Source organism: Chiloscyllium plagiosum, unplaced genomic scaffold, assembly GCF_037043375.1.
Source record: "Chiloscyllium plagiosum isolate Xiang-an unplaced genomic scaffold, Cpla_swu_hap1 HiC_scaffold_21, whole genome shotgun sequence".
In the NCBI taxonomy this organism is placed as follows: domain Eukaryota; kingdom Metazoa; phylum Chordata; class Chondrichthyes; order Orectolobiformes; family Hemiscylliidae; genus Chiloscyllium; species Chiloscyllium plagiosum.
This window is the reverse complement of record NW_028270159.1, coordinates 46,347,803-46,363,268: the sequence shown is the minus strand read 5'-3', so window position 1 is coordinate 46,363,268 and position 15,466 is coordinate 46,347,803. Positions and strand designations below refer to the sequence as shown.

Genomic DNA, 15,466 nt, shown 5'->3' with positions numbered 1-15,466 from the left:
TTGTACACTACGTTGGTTTTGCTCATGCTGGGTATCGGGTCCTTCGACCAGATATCCTTAGTAGCCACACACGCAGATGACAAGCAACATGAGTTCGACTGGGACAACACTACCATTATAGGATAAGCCAAACAGAGAACAACCAAGGAATTCCTAGAGGTATGGCACTCATCCACAGATTCAATCAATAAGCACATCGATCTGGACCCAATATATCGGCCACTGCAGCGGACAGCTGGAACTGACAACCGGAAGCGGTAGATTCAAACCACTACAAATGCCGGAGGAAAGATCACAGAAGCGCTTCACAGGAGGCTCCCAAGCACTGAGGATGTCACCTAGACAGGGGACGAAACGTCTGCAACACAAATTCCCAGCTCGGCGAACAGAACCACAACAAATTCTGGAGACAGTTTGCATGAGTGATTTTGAGGCAGAGGTAATAATTGAAAAGATCATCTGTTAAAAAAAAAGGGAAAATACAATGTGCAGTAGATGAGGGGTGCAGTGAGGCAGTGGATGGGAGAAGTAAATGAGCATGGCAGGTACGGTGGGTGATTTAGTAATGTCACTACGCTAGCACGCAGGCACAGCCACTATGCTGCAATGTCAAAATCCATTTTCCTGGCCACAGCGAGAGCATAAGCTCCGATATCTCTGACCCTACAAGACAGCTCCTCCCTAAGCTCAGAAATTGAGGCAAGGGGGCCATTTGCTTCAGTGCACCACTGGACCAAACCTGAATTTAATGTCATCAACACGGAGAATGAGAAGTTCCTTGCAGGAGGGAATTAGATTGGACATACTTTAAGCAAACAAGTGGGACTTTAACCCAGGCCTCCTGTTCTGGAAGTATGGACACTAATACTGTAGCACAAGAGCCCTGATTAAGTTGCAGCAGCAACATGGTGAGTTTGAATCAGTGTCATTAGATCATGAACCTGGTCCTCAGGATTAATAATCCAGTAACATTACCCCCAATTCACCAGCTATCTCCTCTTACCCTAAGCTTCAGACATCATAAGGACAGTCTGCAAACTATTGACATCTTCCCAATTCTCATCTGCCAGCCCCCACCAACTACAGCGATCAATAAAGTATCGATTCCTAAAGGGGCCTAATTCAATCATGACTTAAGTTTGCTTCAAAGGTCTTTGATTACAAAGCAAAAACAGATCAGCCAGGAACCATGTTTAAAAGCTGCAATTTGACCTTCAGAACAATGTTGGTAAATTGGCGAGAGATTTGAAAATGGATAAAGAATCATTGTAGGATTTTGAAGCAGCATTTTCATGGGAAAGAAGTAAACAGAAAGTGAAGCTTACACAGTTCTTCGAAGTGCTCAACGTGTGGGATCCCAGAACTCGAGAGTAAGAAAATGGGAAATGATTTGCACTCAACTATTCAAAATGCAGCATTCGGGAAATGTCTGTACAAACTTATATGCATGTCCTTACTCAGAGATAGTATGTGACATTCAAATACCTCACACAGAGTCAGCATATCAGTGCACTAACATTGTCAGTATGTCTGTGCACACACACAGAGGGTCAGTGTGCCTGTATATACATACACACACGCACACAGGGGGTCACTTTGCCTGTACACTTACAGGGGGTTGGTGTGCCTGTATATACACACACACATGCTTTTTGAGTGTGCTGTTACCACATCCTTTTGAACACTATTTTCATGAAAAGTTAAAATTCACATAACACCAGGTTAAGAGCCAACTGGTTTATTTGGAAGCACTAGCTTTCGGAGTGCTGCCCCTTCATCAGGTATCTACTTGATGAAGGAGCAGTGCTCTGAAAGGTAGTGCTTCCAAATAAACCTGTTGGCATATAACCTGGTGTGTGTGTTTTTTTAACATTTTTATTTTTAAAAAATCTTTCTTTACAAAATTATAAAATTGCAAAAACACAAAACTATAACATTATGACAACAAAAAGCTATTAATAACTATTGGATTACAGCAATGTTCCGTAACTGACTTCATTTTATCCAGAAACAACAGGACACTTTGCCTCGGAGGCCTCACTGTCCAGCCATGTCCCCACAGGCCCAATCACTCACAACAGACAGAGGGAAGTTCAATTAATATCTTCTGATGTCCGGGAGATCCACTCCTCCCCACCCCTGGGGCATTTGCAATTTCGTAAGCTTGATAAGGGGCCACTCACAGTGCCAAATAAAATAACTAAATCAACCATGTAATTTCCAAAGCATTTGTCTAGGATAAAGCAAGGGAAGCCTTCACAGAGGGTGTAATAAGCGAGGAAGAACATTAATTTTAATAAGAGCAGCTTGACCTAGATATGATATTGGAAGGCCCCCCCATCTTTGAAGGTCTTGTTTAATCTTGTCAAACAAATGAACAAAATTAGCTTTGAAAAACTGATCAAAACCAGGGGTAACAAAGGCAACCAAATAGGGGGAACCCACCTTCGACGTCCGATATTCCCCGAAGACCCCACATAGTCATAGCTTTTGACTTTGAAAAATTGATCTTGTAACCTGAGAAAAAGCCAAATGAATTAATACATTGTATCAAATAGGGCACCGAAACTGCCAGGTTCGAGAGAAAAATAAGATCATCATCCGCATATAGTGTGATCTTATGCACCTTCGCCCCCACCTTTGGGGCAGCTATATTAGAGTCCCCATGAACGGTCTCCGCCAACAGCTCACCAATGTGAAAAGCAAAGTTGAAAGGGGACAGCCTTGCCGACTGCCCCTACCAATGTTAGAATGATCAGACCTTATACTATTGGTGAGAACCGCCACTAGAGGATCACTGAAAAGGACCCTTACCCATCTAGTAAACACCTCACCCAGGCCATACCGCTTCAGGGTATTTAAAAATACAGCCATTCCACCCGATCAAATGCCTTCTCTGTGCCCAAAGAGACCTCCAACCCTTGAACCAATCGTTGCTGGCACACCTGAATTATGTTAAGCAAACTCCTAACGTTAGTAGAGGATCTGCAACCCTATATAAAGCCCATCTGATCCTCCTTACCGAGAGAGGGCAAAACCCTTTCCAACCTCAATCTCAGAGTCTTAGACAAAATTTTATAATCAGAAGTTAAGAGCGAGGTAGGTGTAAAGGAAGCACAGTGCTCCGGGGCCCTCCCTTTCTTGAGGATAAGAGCGATATTAGCCTCTCTTAAGGATGGTAGGAGGCAATCATGACAATATGAATAGTTGTACATGTCTAGCATCGGACACCCCTGTCGAGTACCTCTCCCAATATTAAAGTTATCTGACTTAGTACTATTTGTGATGACTGCAGGTGTTAGGATCATTATACAACACCCCCAATTAGCAAAGGCTCACCCCAGAACAAAGCACTCTCGGACCCCAAAAAGGACCCCAAACAGGACCCCAAACAGGGACGGCCATTCTATCCAGTCAAACGCCTTTTTCGTGTCTAGGGAGACCATCAAACCCAGGATCAACCTTTGCTGGCATACCTGCACTGTGTTCAGTACCCTCCTGATATTGTTGAAGGAGCTAAAGCCTTGATAAATCCCGTCTGATCCTCTTATATAATATAGGACAACACATTTGCCAGCCTCAGGGCCAGCACCTTTGACAGAATTTTAAAGTCTCCATTCAACAACGAAATTGGTCTGTATGAGGCCCATTCTTCGGGGTCCTTCCCCTTCTTTAAAATGAGGAAGATATTAGCCTCCTTAAGAGAGGGCAGAAGACAATCCTGTGAGTATGAATAGCTATACATCCCCAAAAGTGGCTCCACCAACACATTTATGAATTCCTTATAAAACTCACTCAGGAATCATAGGATATAGAACATAGAACAATACAGCGCAGAATAGGCCCTTCAGCTCTGGATGTTGCGCCGATCTGTGAACTAATCTAAGCCCACCACCCAACATTATCCCATCATTATCCATGTGCTTATCCAAGGGTCGTTTAAATGCCCCTAATGCGGCTGAGTTAACTACATTGGCAGGTAGGGCATTCCACACCCTTACCACTCTCTGAGTAAAGAACTTGCTTCTAACATCTGTCTTAAATCTATCACTCTCAAATTGCAGCTATGCCCCCTTGGACAAGCAGATGTCATCATCCGAGGAAAAAGATTCTCACTGTCCAACCTGTCTAATCCTCTGATCATCTTGTAGGTCTCTATTAAATTTCCTCTTAGCCTTCTTCTCTGCAATGAGAACAGATCCAAGTCCCTCAGCCATTCCTCACAAGATCTTCACTTCAGACCAGGCAACATCCTGGTAAATCTCATTGGCACCTTTTCTAACACTTCCACATTGTTCCTGTAACGGGGTGACCAGAACTGTACATAATATTCCAAGTGAGGCCGGACTAGCATTTTGTACAGTTGCAGCATGACATCACAGCTCCGTAACTCAATCCCTCTACCAATAAAACCTAATACACTCTATGTTTTCTTAACAGCGCTATCAACCTGGGTGGCAACTTTCAGGGATCTATAAACATGGACACCAAGATCCCTTTGCACACTGTCCACTACTCCACCGACTTTAGTGTCATCTGCAAACTCACTAACCCATCCACCTATATCTGCATCCAAATCGTTTATAAAAATGACAAACAGCAATGGTCCCAAAACAGATCCTTGTGGCACACCACTAGTAACAAGACTCCAGGCTGAATATTTTCCAATAACCAGTACTCGCTGCCATCTTACAGAAAGCCAGTTTCTAATGCAAACTGCTAAATCACCTTCAATCTCATGCCTCTGCATTTTGTCCAATAGCCTAAATGTGGAAACTTACCAAAGGCTTTACTGAAGTCCACGTACACCACATCAACTACCCTACCGTCATCCACATGCTTGATCACCTTCTCAAAAAATTCAATGAGGTTTGTGAGACACAACCTGCCCTTGATGAATCCATGTTGACTATTTCCAAACAAATTGTTGCTTGCCAAATGATTGTAAATCCGATCTCTGATAATCCTTTCCAAAACTTTTCCTGCAACAGACATAAGGCTCACGGAGGACAGGAAAAATTTCTGACTGCAACAGCTGCCCCTTTTTTGAGGTATTTTAGGTTCTGGAGGTGATTTCCTTGAATTCCAGGAGCAGCAATCACTGTTTTAGATGCTGTTGCATTGTTTTGGAACTTTGGGAAAAAAAGTCAAAACAACAGCAGTTTTAAAAGGGAGAAGAGCAGACAAAGGAAGCACATGGTGAGGTCAGTGCAGGAGAGAGAGAGAAAGAAACTGACAGAGCAATGAACCTACACAGTTACTGCCTTTGCTGTTTGAATTCATGTATCACTGGACATCAGAGTGCGTCTGGGAAAATTAACAAACAGTGAAATTCACAACTAATCTTGGAGGAACTGTTCGGGCGAAGTTCACAGCACAGAAGCAGATAAGCGTATTGTTTTTGAGTGTGACCTACAGATAGTCTGCAGTAGTGAATAGAATGGGTTCTTTATTGATTATATGTTTTTTGAGATATGTCTCTTGATTAAACTTAAAATATAAGCCATAACTATTCATTTAACCTGGGGCAGTGTTTTGTAGAGGAATAAGATGGTGTTATTTTCTGGGTCTGTAGATTGTGAAGGAGCAAAAATGACCTTTAGTAGAGTGATATGTGTTTCTTGTCGGATATGGGAGCTTAAAGAGAGTTTATGGGTTACTGGGGATTATATCTGCAATAAATGCTGTTGGTTGTGAATTTTATCAGATCAAATGGATCTGTTGGAGAGGCAGTTAGAAGCAATGAGGCATTTGCAACAGCAAATGTGATGGATGGCAGTTATAGGAAGGGGGGAAAGTCTCAGATACAGTCACATAGATGGGTTAACTCCAGGAAAGATAACAGAATTAGGCAGCTAATGCAGGAGTCTTTTGTGGCTATACCCATTTCAAACAGGTATGCTGTTTTGGAAAATGTAGGGGTTGATGGATTCTCAGGGGAGCGTAGCACAAACAGCCAAGTTTCTGGTATTGAGACTGGCTGTAATGCAACGAGGGGTACATTGGGGTCAAGAGATCAATTGTGTTAGAGGATTTTCTAGTCCGAGGTACAGACAGACATTTCTGTGGCCATCAGCAAAAAAGCAGAATGGTGTGTTGCTTCCCTGGTGCCAGGATCAAGGATGTCTCAGAGAAGGTGCAGAATGTTCTCACGGGGGAGAGGGGCCAGCAGGAGGTCATTGTCCACATTGGTACCAACGACAGAGGAAGGGAAAAGGTCGAGACTTTGAAGGGAGATTACAGAGAGTTAGGCAGGAATTTAAAAAGGAGGTCCTCAAGGGTAGTAATATCTGGATTACTCCCAGTGCTACGAGTTAGTGAAGGTAGGAATAAGAGGATAGAGCAGATGAATGCACAGCTGAGGAGCTGGTGTATGGGAGAAGGATTCACATTTTTGGATCTTTGGAATCTCTTTTGGTGTAGAAGTGACCTAGGCATGAAGGACGGTTTGCACCTAAATTGGAAGGGGACTAATATACTGGCAGGGAAATTTGCTAGAGCTGCTCGGGAGGAGCTAAACTAGTAAATGGTGGTGGTGGGGGGGGGGGGGACCCATGGAGATAGTGAGGAGAGAGATCAATCTGAGACTGGTACAATTGAGAACAGAAGCAAGTCAAACAGTCAGGGCAGGCATGGACAAGGTAGGACTAATAAATTAAACAGCATTTATTTCAATGCAAGGGGCCTAACAGGGAAGGCAGATGAACTCAGGGAATGGTTAGGAACATGGGACTGGGATATCATAGCAATTACGGAAACATGGCTCAGGGATGGGCAGGACTGGCAGCTGAATGTTCCAGGATACAAATGCTACAGGAAGGATAGAAAGGGAGGCAAGAGAGGAGTGGGAGTGGTTTTTGGAAAAGGAGTAGCATTACAGCTGTGCTGAGGGAGGATATTCCCGGAAATACATCCAGGGAAGTTATTTGGGTGGAACTGAGAAATAAGAAAGGGGTGATCACCTTATTGGGATTGTATTATAGACCCCCTAATAGTCATAGGGAAACAGAGAAACAAACTTGTAAGGAGATCTCAGCTATCTGTAAGAATATTAGGGTGGTTATGGTAGGGGATTTTAACTTTCCAAACATCAACTGGGACTGCCATAGTGTTAAAGGTTTAGATGGAGAGGAATTTGTTAAGTGTGTACAAGACAATTTTCTGATTCAGTATGTGGATGTACCTACTAGAGAAGGTGCAAAACTTGACCTACTCTTGGGAAATAAGGCAGGGCAGGTAACAGAGGTGTCAGTGGGGGAGCACTTTGGGGCCAGCAACCATAATTCTATTCGTTTTAAAATAGTGATGGAAAAGGATAGACCAGATCTAAAAGTTGAAGTTCTAAATTGGAGAAAGGCCAATGTCGACGGTATTAGGCAAGAACTTTCAAAAGCTGATTGGGGGCAGATGTTCGCAGGTAAAGGGACGGCTGGAAAATGGGAAGCCTTCAGAAATGAAATAACAAAAATCCAGAGAAAGTACATTCCTGTCAGGGTGAAAGGGAAGGCTGGTAGGTATAGAGAATGCTGGATGACTAAAGAAATTGAAGGTTTGGTTAAGAAAAAGAAGGAAGCATATGTCAGGATAGATCGAGTGAATCCTTAGAAGAGTATAAAGGCAGTAGGAGTATACTTAAGAGGGAAATCAGGAGGGCAAAAAGGGAACATGAGATAGCTTTGGCAAATAGAGTTAAGGAGAATCCAAAGGGTTTTTACAAATATATTAAAGACAAAAGGGTAACTAGGGAGAGAATAGGGCCCCTCAAAGATCAGCAAGGCGGCCTTTGTGTGGAGCCGCAGAAAATGGGGGAGATACTAAATGAATATTTTGCGTAAGTATTTACCGTGAAAAAGGATATGGAAGATATAGAATATAGGGAAATAGATGGTAACGCCTTGAAAAATGTCCATATTACAGAGGAGGTAGTGCTGGATGTCTTGAAATGCATAAAGATGGATAAATCCCCAGGATCTGATTAGGTGTACCCAAGAACTCTCTGGGAAGCTAGAGAGGTGATTGCTGGGCCTCTTACTGAGATATTTGTATCATCGATAGTCACAGGTGAGGTGCTGGAAGACTGGAGGTTGGCTAACGTTGTGCCACTGTTTAAGAAAGGCGGTAAAGATAAGCCAGGGAACTATAGACCCATCAAATGCCTTTTAAATGTTGCAATTTTAGCAGCGTCCACCACACCCTCTGGCAGCTCATTCCATCCTCTGTGTGAAAAAGTTGCCCCTTAGGTCTCTTTTATATCATTCCCCTCTCATCCTAAATCTATGTCCTCTCGTTCTGGATTCCCCCAACCCAGGGAAAAGACTTGGTCCATTTACCCTATCCATGCCCCTTATAATTTTGGAAACCTCGTTGGTGGGCAAGTTATTGGAGGGAATCCCGAAGGACAGGATGTACATGTATTTGGAAAGGCAAGGACTGTTATGGATAGTCAACGTGGCTTTGTGTGAGGGAATTCATATCTCACAAACTTGATTGAGGTTTTTGAAGAAGTAACAAAAAGGATTGATGAGGGCAGAGCGGTAGATGTGATCTATATGGACTTCAGTAAGGCGTTCAACAAGGTTCCCCATGAGAGACTGATTAACAAGGTTAGATCTTATGGAATATAGGGAGAACTAGCCATTTGGATACAGAACTGGCTGAAAGGTAGAAGACAGAGGGTGGTGGTGGAGGGTTGTTTTTCAGACTGGAGGCCTGTGCCCAGTGGAGTGCCTCAAGGATCGGTGCTGGGCTCTCTACTTCTTGTTATTTATATAAATGATTTGGATGCGAGCATAAGAGGTACAGTTAGTAAGTTTACAGATGACACCAAAATTGAAGGTGTAGTGGACAGCGAAGAGGGCTACCTCAGATTACAACAGGATCTGGACCAGATGGGCCAATGGTCTGAGAAGTTGCAGATGGAGTTTAATTCAGATAAATGTGAGGTGCTGCATTTTGTGAAAGCAAATCTTAGCAGGACTTATATACTTCGTGGTAAGGTCCTAGGGAGTGTTACTGAACAAAGAGACCTTGGAGTGCAGGTTCATAGTCCTTGAAAGTGGAGTCACAGGTAGATAGAATAGTGAAGGCGTTTGGTATGCTTTCCTTTATTGGTGAGAGTATTGAGTACAGGAGTTGGGAGGTCATGTTGTGGCTGTACAGGACATTGGTTAGCCCACTGTTGGAATATTGCGTGCAATTCTGGTCTCTTTCCTATCGGAAAGATGTTGTGAAACTTGAAAGGGTTCAAAAAAGATTTACAAGGATGTTGCCAGGGTTGGAGGGTTTGAGCTATAGGGAGAGGCTGAACAGGCTGGGGCTGTTTTCCCTGGAGCGTTGGAGGCTGAGGGGTGACCTTATAGAGGTTTCCAAAATTATAAGGGGCATGGATAGGGTAAATGGACCAAGTCTTTTCCCTGGGTTGGGGGAATCCAGAACGAGAGGACATAGATTTAGGGTGAGAGGGGAATGATATAAAAGAGACCTAAGGGGCAACTTTTTCACACAGAGGATGGAATGAGCTGCCAGAGGGTGTGGTGGAGGCTGGTACAATTGCAACATTTAAAAGGCATTTGGATCGGTATATGAATAGGAAGGATTTGGAGGCCTCTGGGTCAGGTGCTGGCAGGTGGGATTGGGTTGGGATATCTGGTCGGTATGGATTGGTTGGACTGAAGGGTCTGTTTCCATGCTGTACATCTCTATGACTCTATGACTCCATGCTCTATAATTACCTGGGTCATCTCAACTGCCCTTCTTGAACAAGGGCACAACATTTGCAATTCTCCAGTTCTCTGGGACTAAACCTATAGACAATGATGACTCAAAAATTAAGGCCAAAGGCTCCAACATCTCCTCCCTAGCTTTACAGAGAATTCTCTGAAAAATCCCATCTCGCCCAAGGAACTTATCTTCTTTCAAACCTTCTCGAATTGATAACACCTCTTCCTTACTAACCTCAATCCTTTCAAGTCTAACAGCCCGTATCTCAATCGTCTCCTCTACAATATTCACCTTTTCCTGAGTGAGTACAGTTGAGAAATATTCGTTCAGCACCTCTCCGATCTCCACAGGGTCCACACACAACTTCCCATTTTTGTCTTTGACCGGCTCTATTCCTAGGGTCTAGATTAGAGTGGTGCTGGAAAAGCACAGCAGGTCAGGCAGCATCCGATAAACAGGAAAACTGACGTTTTGGGCAAAAGTCCTTTATCAAGCCCTATTCCTACCCTAGTCATCCTTTTATTCCTCACAAAACTATTGAAAGCTTTCTGACCCTCTTTGCTCTTTTTAACTCTCTTTAAATCCTTCCTAGCTAATCTGTAACTCTCCATCACCTCATCTGAACCATCTTGCCTCAACGTCACATAAGCCTTGCTCTTCTGTTTATCAAGAAATAGAATTTCTTTAGTAAACCACGGTTCCCTTACCTTATCACTTCCTCCCTGCCTGACAGTGACATACCTACCAAAGACATGCAATATCTTTTCCTTGAACCTGCTCTACATTTTGATTGCCCCCATCCCCTGCATTTTGCTGCCCTGTTCTATGCCTCCTAAGTCCTGCCTAATCACATTATAATTGCCCTTCCCCATCTTTAACTCCTGACCTGTGTCATATCTATCCCTTTCCATCGCTAAGCTAAACGTATCCGAATTATGGTCACTCTCTCCAAAGTGTTCACCCACCACTAAATCAAACACTTGGCCTGGTTTATTACCAAGCACCAGATGCAATGTGGCCTCCCCTCTTGTCTGCCCTTCAATATACTGTGTCAGGAAACCCTCCTGCAGACATTGGACAAAAACTGATCCATTCGACGTACTAGAGCTATAGTATTTCCACTCAATGTTGGGGAAGTTAAAGTCCCCCATAATGACCACCCTGTTCCTTTCACTTCTGCCCAGAATCAATTTGCCAATCCTCTCCTCCACATCCCTGGAACTCTGTGGAGGTCTAGAAAAAACTCCAAGCAGTGTGACCTCTCCTCTCCTGTTTCTAACCTTAGCCCATACCACCTCAGTAGACTCGTCAAATGTTTTTTCAGCTACTGTTATGCGATGCTTGACTAATAAAGCCACACCTCCCCCTCTTTTACAGCTTTCATGATCTTAATGAAAGATCTAAACCCGGGAACCTACAACATCCATTCCTAACCTTGCTCTATCTATGTCTCAGAAATGGCCACAACATTGAAGTCCCAGGTACCTATCCATTCTGCAAGCTCACCTATCTTATTTCAGATATTTCTGATGTTGAAGTAGACACACTTCAAATCAGCTTGCTGTCTACCAGCACATTCCTGTGACCCTGAAACCCTGTCCCTGTCCTCCCTACTCTCATCCTCCTGTGCACTGGAACAACACCTGCGGTTCCCATCCCTCTGCTGAGCTAGTTTAAACCCACCCAAATAGCACCAGCAAATTTCCCACCAGGATATTAGTACCCCTCTGGTTCAAGTGAAGACTGTCCTGTTTGTGCAAGTCCCACCTTCCCCAGAAAGAGCCCCAATTATCCAAGTACCTGAAACCCTCCCTCCTGCACCATCCTTACAGCCACGTGTTTAGCTGATATCTCTCCCTATTCCTTGCCTCGCTACCACGTGGCACGGGTAACAAACGAGAGATAACAACTTTGTTTGTTCTAGCTCTCAGCTTCCACCCTAGCTCCCTGAAATCCTGCCTTACATCCCCATCCCTCTTTCTATCTATGTCGTTGGTACCTACATGGACCGTGACATGGGGCTGGTCACCCTCTCCCTTCAGGAGCCCAAAGACACAATCCGAGACATCACGGACCCTGGCACCTGGGAGGCTACACACCGACCGCGAGCCTTGTTCATTCCCAACAAACCTTCCATCTGAGCCTCTAACTATTGAGTCCCCAATGACTAACACCCTCCTCCTTACCCCCCTTCCCATCTGTGCAACAGGGACAAACTCTGTGCCAGAGACCTGCACCCCAGTGCATGTCCCTGGTAAGTCATCCTCCTCCCCAACAGTATCCAAAACGGTATACTTGTTTTTCAGGGGAACGGCCACAGGGGATCCCTGCACTGACTGTTTTTTCCCCCTTCTAAAGGTTACCCAGCTTTCTTTGTGCCTGGGAGTAACTACTTCCCTGTAACTCTTATCTATCACAGCCTCTGCCTCCGGAATGATCCGATGTTCATCCAGTGCCTGCTCCAGTTCCCTAACGCAGTCTCGGAGGAGCAAGAGTTGGGTGCACTTCCTGCAGATGGATGGGACACTAATGGCGTCCCTCACCTCAAACATCATGCAGGAGGAACATTGCTCTCCCTGCACTGGTGTCTCTGCTAGTCCCCTTATCAGAAAGTTTAAAAAATGAAGAGAAGCTGACCTGATGTGTCCCTGGTGTTTAAAGTTAGAGGAGGTGGTTGGGTGGGAGGCCCTAAGGGTCTTGGGTTTAGAAAACACTCACTTATATAGCTGAGGGGAGAAAAATGTCTCTCCTTTCCCAGAAACCCTGCTCTCTGAGGTACTGCCGCTACTTAAAGATTTAAATCAGTGACTCACCTTTCCCAACAGGCCTCTGGTCGAAGCTCCCACTCTTCCTGCTGTTGAAAACAGAAATAGAGGGCTCCAACACTCGAGGTAAGCTTTTAAAGTTTTAAATCAATCCATCTAGTCCTGGTGCTTTGCCACCCTGGAGATGCTTTATTGCTTCCTGCACCTCTTGTATTGTCATAGGCCCATTCAACAGGGAGGCCTGCTTCCCGTTTATACTGGGGAGGTCCAGGTTCTCAAAAAAGGACTGCATTCTCACTGCATCGTCTTCACCACCCTCCGACCGATATAACTCTGCAAAGTACTCTCTAAATCTAACACTGATCTTCTTCAACTCATGGGTAACTGGTACAATGGACATAATGGATTGGGAAGCATTTTGCTTTCTAGCCAGATATCTCCCTGGCTTATCTCCAAATTCAAACAATCTTTGTTCAGCAAAGGAGACTTCTTTTTTTGCCACCAGTATGTGCAATGAATCGAGAGCAGCCTGAAGGGCCCTGACCCGCTGCAGCTTGACCAATGAAGGCCTATTATAATATGCTTCCTCAGCTACCTTCAGCTGGGTCTCCAGCATCTGCTGCTGCTCCCCCCTCTGCCTCCTTCTAGTTGTTGAATACAAAATGATCAGACCTTGTAAATATGCCTTAGTGGCCTCCCAAAGTAACAACGGATTACTGGCCGTACCTGAGTTGATATCCCAGAAGGCCCTGAACTCCGTTCTGAGGTACTCAACAAATTTGTTATCCCTTAAAAGGAACGGGTCCATGTGCCAGTGCTGTGCATCTTCATTTCAACATCTAAATACAGGACCGCATGGTCCGAGATATTTTGCAAACCAATGTTCTGTCCACACAAACCGATGGTGTACGGAACATTTCAATTCGTGGGTGGCACTTGTGTGGGTTGGAATAAAAAGTAAAGTCTCTTCCATTGGGGTGGAAATGCCTCCAGACACCCACTAATCCCAACTGCCTCACACATGTCCACCAACTGCCCAGATTGCGTGGGCGTATCTGCTGGGCCCCTTGGTACCCTGTCTACCCCGGGATCCATTAGGCGATTAAAATCCCATCCTACCATTGTGTGGTGCACCCCAAGATTCATCAAGTTAGCAACTGCATCAGTTAGAAATGTAAGAGGGTGCACCGGGGGGACAATAAACATTCAGGACGCCATACTCTTCTCCATGTATTAGAGCTTTAAGAATAATGAATCCTCCATGTTTGTCCCTAATTTGCTCAGTTACCTGGAATGGGAGGTTCCTTCTTACCAGTACAGACACTCCTCTACTCTTGGAGTTAAAGGAGGAGAGGAATACCCTGTCATAACCCTCCTGCTCCAGCTTCAGATGTTCCTTATCAGTTAAATGCATCTCTTGCAGCAGGCTGATGTCCACCCTTTCCTTCCTAAGGCCTGCCAGCACCTTCTCTCTTTCGATGGGGGAGTGGCTCCTTTTTATATTCCAGGTACACCACCTGAACAAATCACTAGCCATGGTCGTCCAGGGCAGCCCATGGTTTCCCAAGAGGAGGAAGCTTATCTGAGATGCAATGAGTGACAAAGACATTAACTCTATAAAGTCTAAAAACTACTCCTGTAAAAACTCCTACAACTAACCACTACATTTAACTTAAACAAACACCCAAATAAACCCCAATTCACTAGAGATCTCCCTCTTGCCCATAGGGGGCAATCTTCCTAATCCTTGCTACCATTTTGGCTCCTTCCAGCTGAGGCCGTGCCCTAGTCCCAGGCAATGCACAGATAAAGGAAACATGTTCTTTACATTCTGAGAGTTAACAATGGACCCCCACCCTCCGCCCTCCACACCTCTTCTCCATACATCTTAACCACAGGTATAGCCACCCCCAATCCAAAAAGTAGGATAGCAGCAACCAACCGAAACGATAAATAAATCAGGTTTTACACCAAGCTATAAAACCGATAACCACAAAAAGGGGAGAGAGGAGAAAAAAGAGGGGCAGAAAAAGTAAAGAAAAACTGTACCATTGTCTGTGACAGTGCCCCCCCACCATTCCACTCCCACTCCCACTCCCACTCCCCCATCCCACTCCCCCATTCCACTCCCCCATTCCACTCCCACTCCCACTCCCCCATCCCACTCCCACTCCCACTCCCCCATCCCACTCCCCCATCCCACTACCACTCCTAACCCGAGTCCTTTATTTCAAAGAGTTCACAAAGTTCTTGGCCTTTCCTGCTGAATAAAAACTATATACTGTCCCTCCGTGAGCGAAACACAACACTGCTGGGTACCTCAAGAAATACTGAATGTTCAGATTCCTTAATTTTCTCTTAACTTCATCAAAGGCCTTTCTCTTCTTAACTATGGCTCCTGAGAAGTCTTGAAAAAACTTTATTCTTGAACTTTTGTATATTAAAGCCTGTAGATCTTTTCCCAGTCTTCTTGCTGTTTCAATCACTAACTGTTTATCGTTATAATTCTGGAGTCGCACTAGGACCAGGCGGGGAGTGCGGATCCGGCCCAGACCTGTGCATTGTGATCCAGTGGGCCACACACCACACTCACCAGGCCCGACTCCAACTCCAGCCCCGGGAACTTTGTGAGCCACTTCTCCTGGAAACCAACGAGGTCCTCGCGCTCCAGGAGACACATGAGCTGTACGTTTTTTTCTTTTACTTTTGTTGTCCACTTGTTCCTGAAGGACTTGAATCCTGGTCATCCAGTGTTCAGATCCTTCCCCCCGAGACCTCCGCCACGGTCTCTGATGCAGCAGTCCTCTGCTCCACAGCGTCTACCCTTCGGTCCTGTGTTTGAATCTCCTGCTCCTGCTTTTGCAATATGGCAGACATTGGCTCTATTGCTGCTTCAGTCTTTTCTCAGAGTTTGCTAAACTCCGAGAGTAAATGCTGCTGCCCCATTAAATCCAAAGGGGTCACCGTGGGAGTTTGAGCAA

The 15,466-nt window shown here is 44.8% G+C and overlaps 1 pseudogene; it reads right to left on the bottom strand.

Moving 5' to 3' along the window:
- Positions 1-11,388: 11,388 nt before the first annotated feature.
- On the bottom strand, positions 11,389-15,232 carry LOC148146138 (uncharacterized; annotated as a pseudogene).
- Positions 15,233-15,466: the final 234 nt, after the last annotated feature.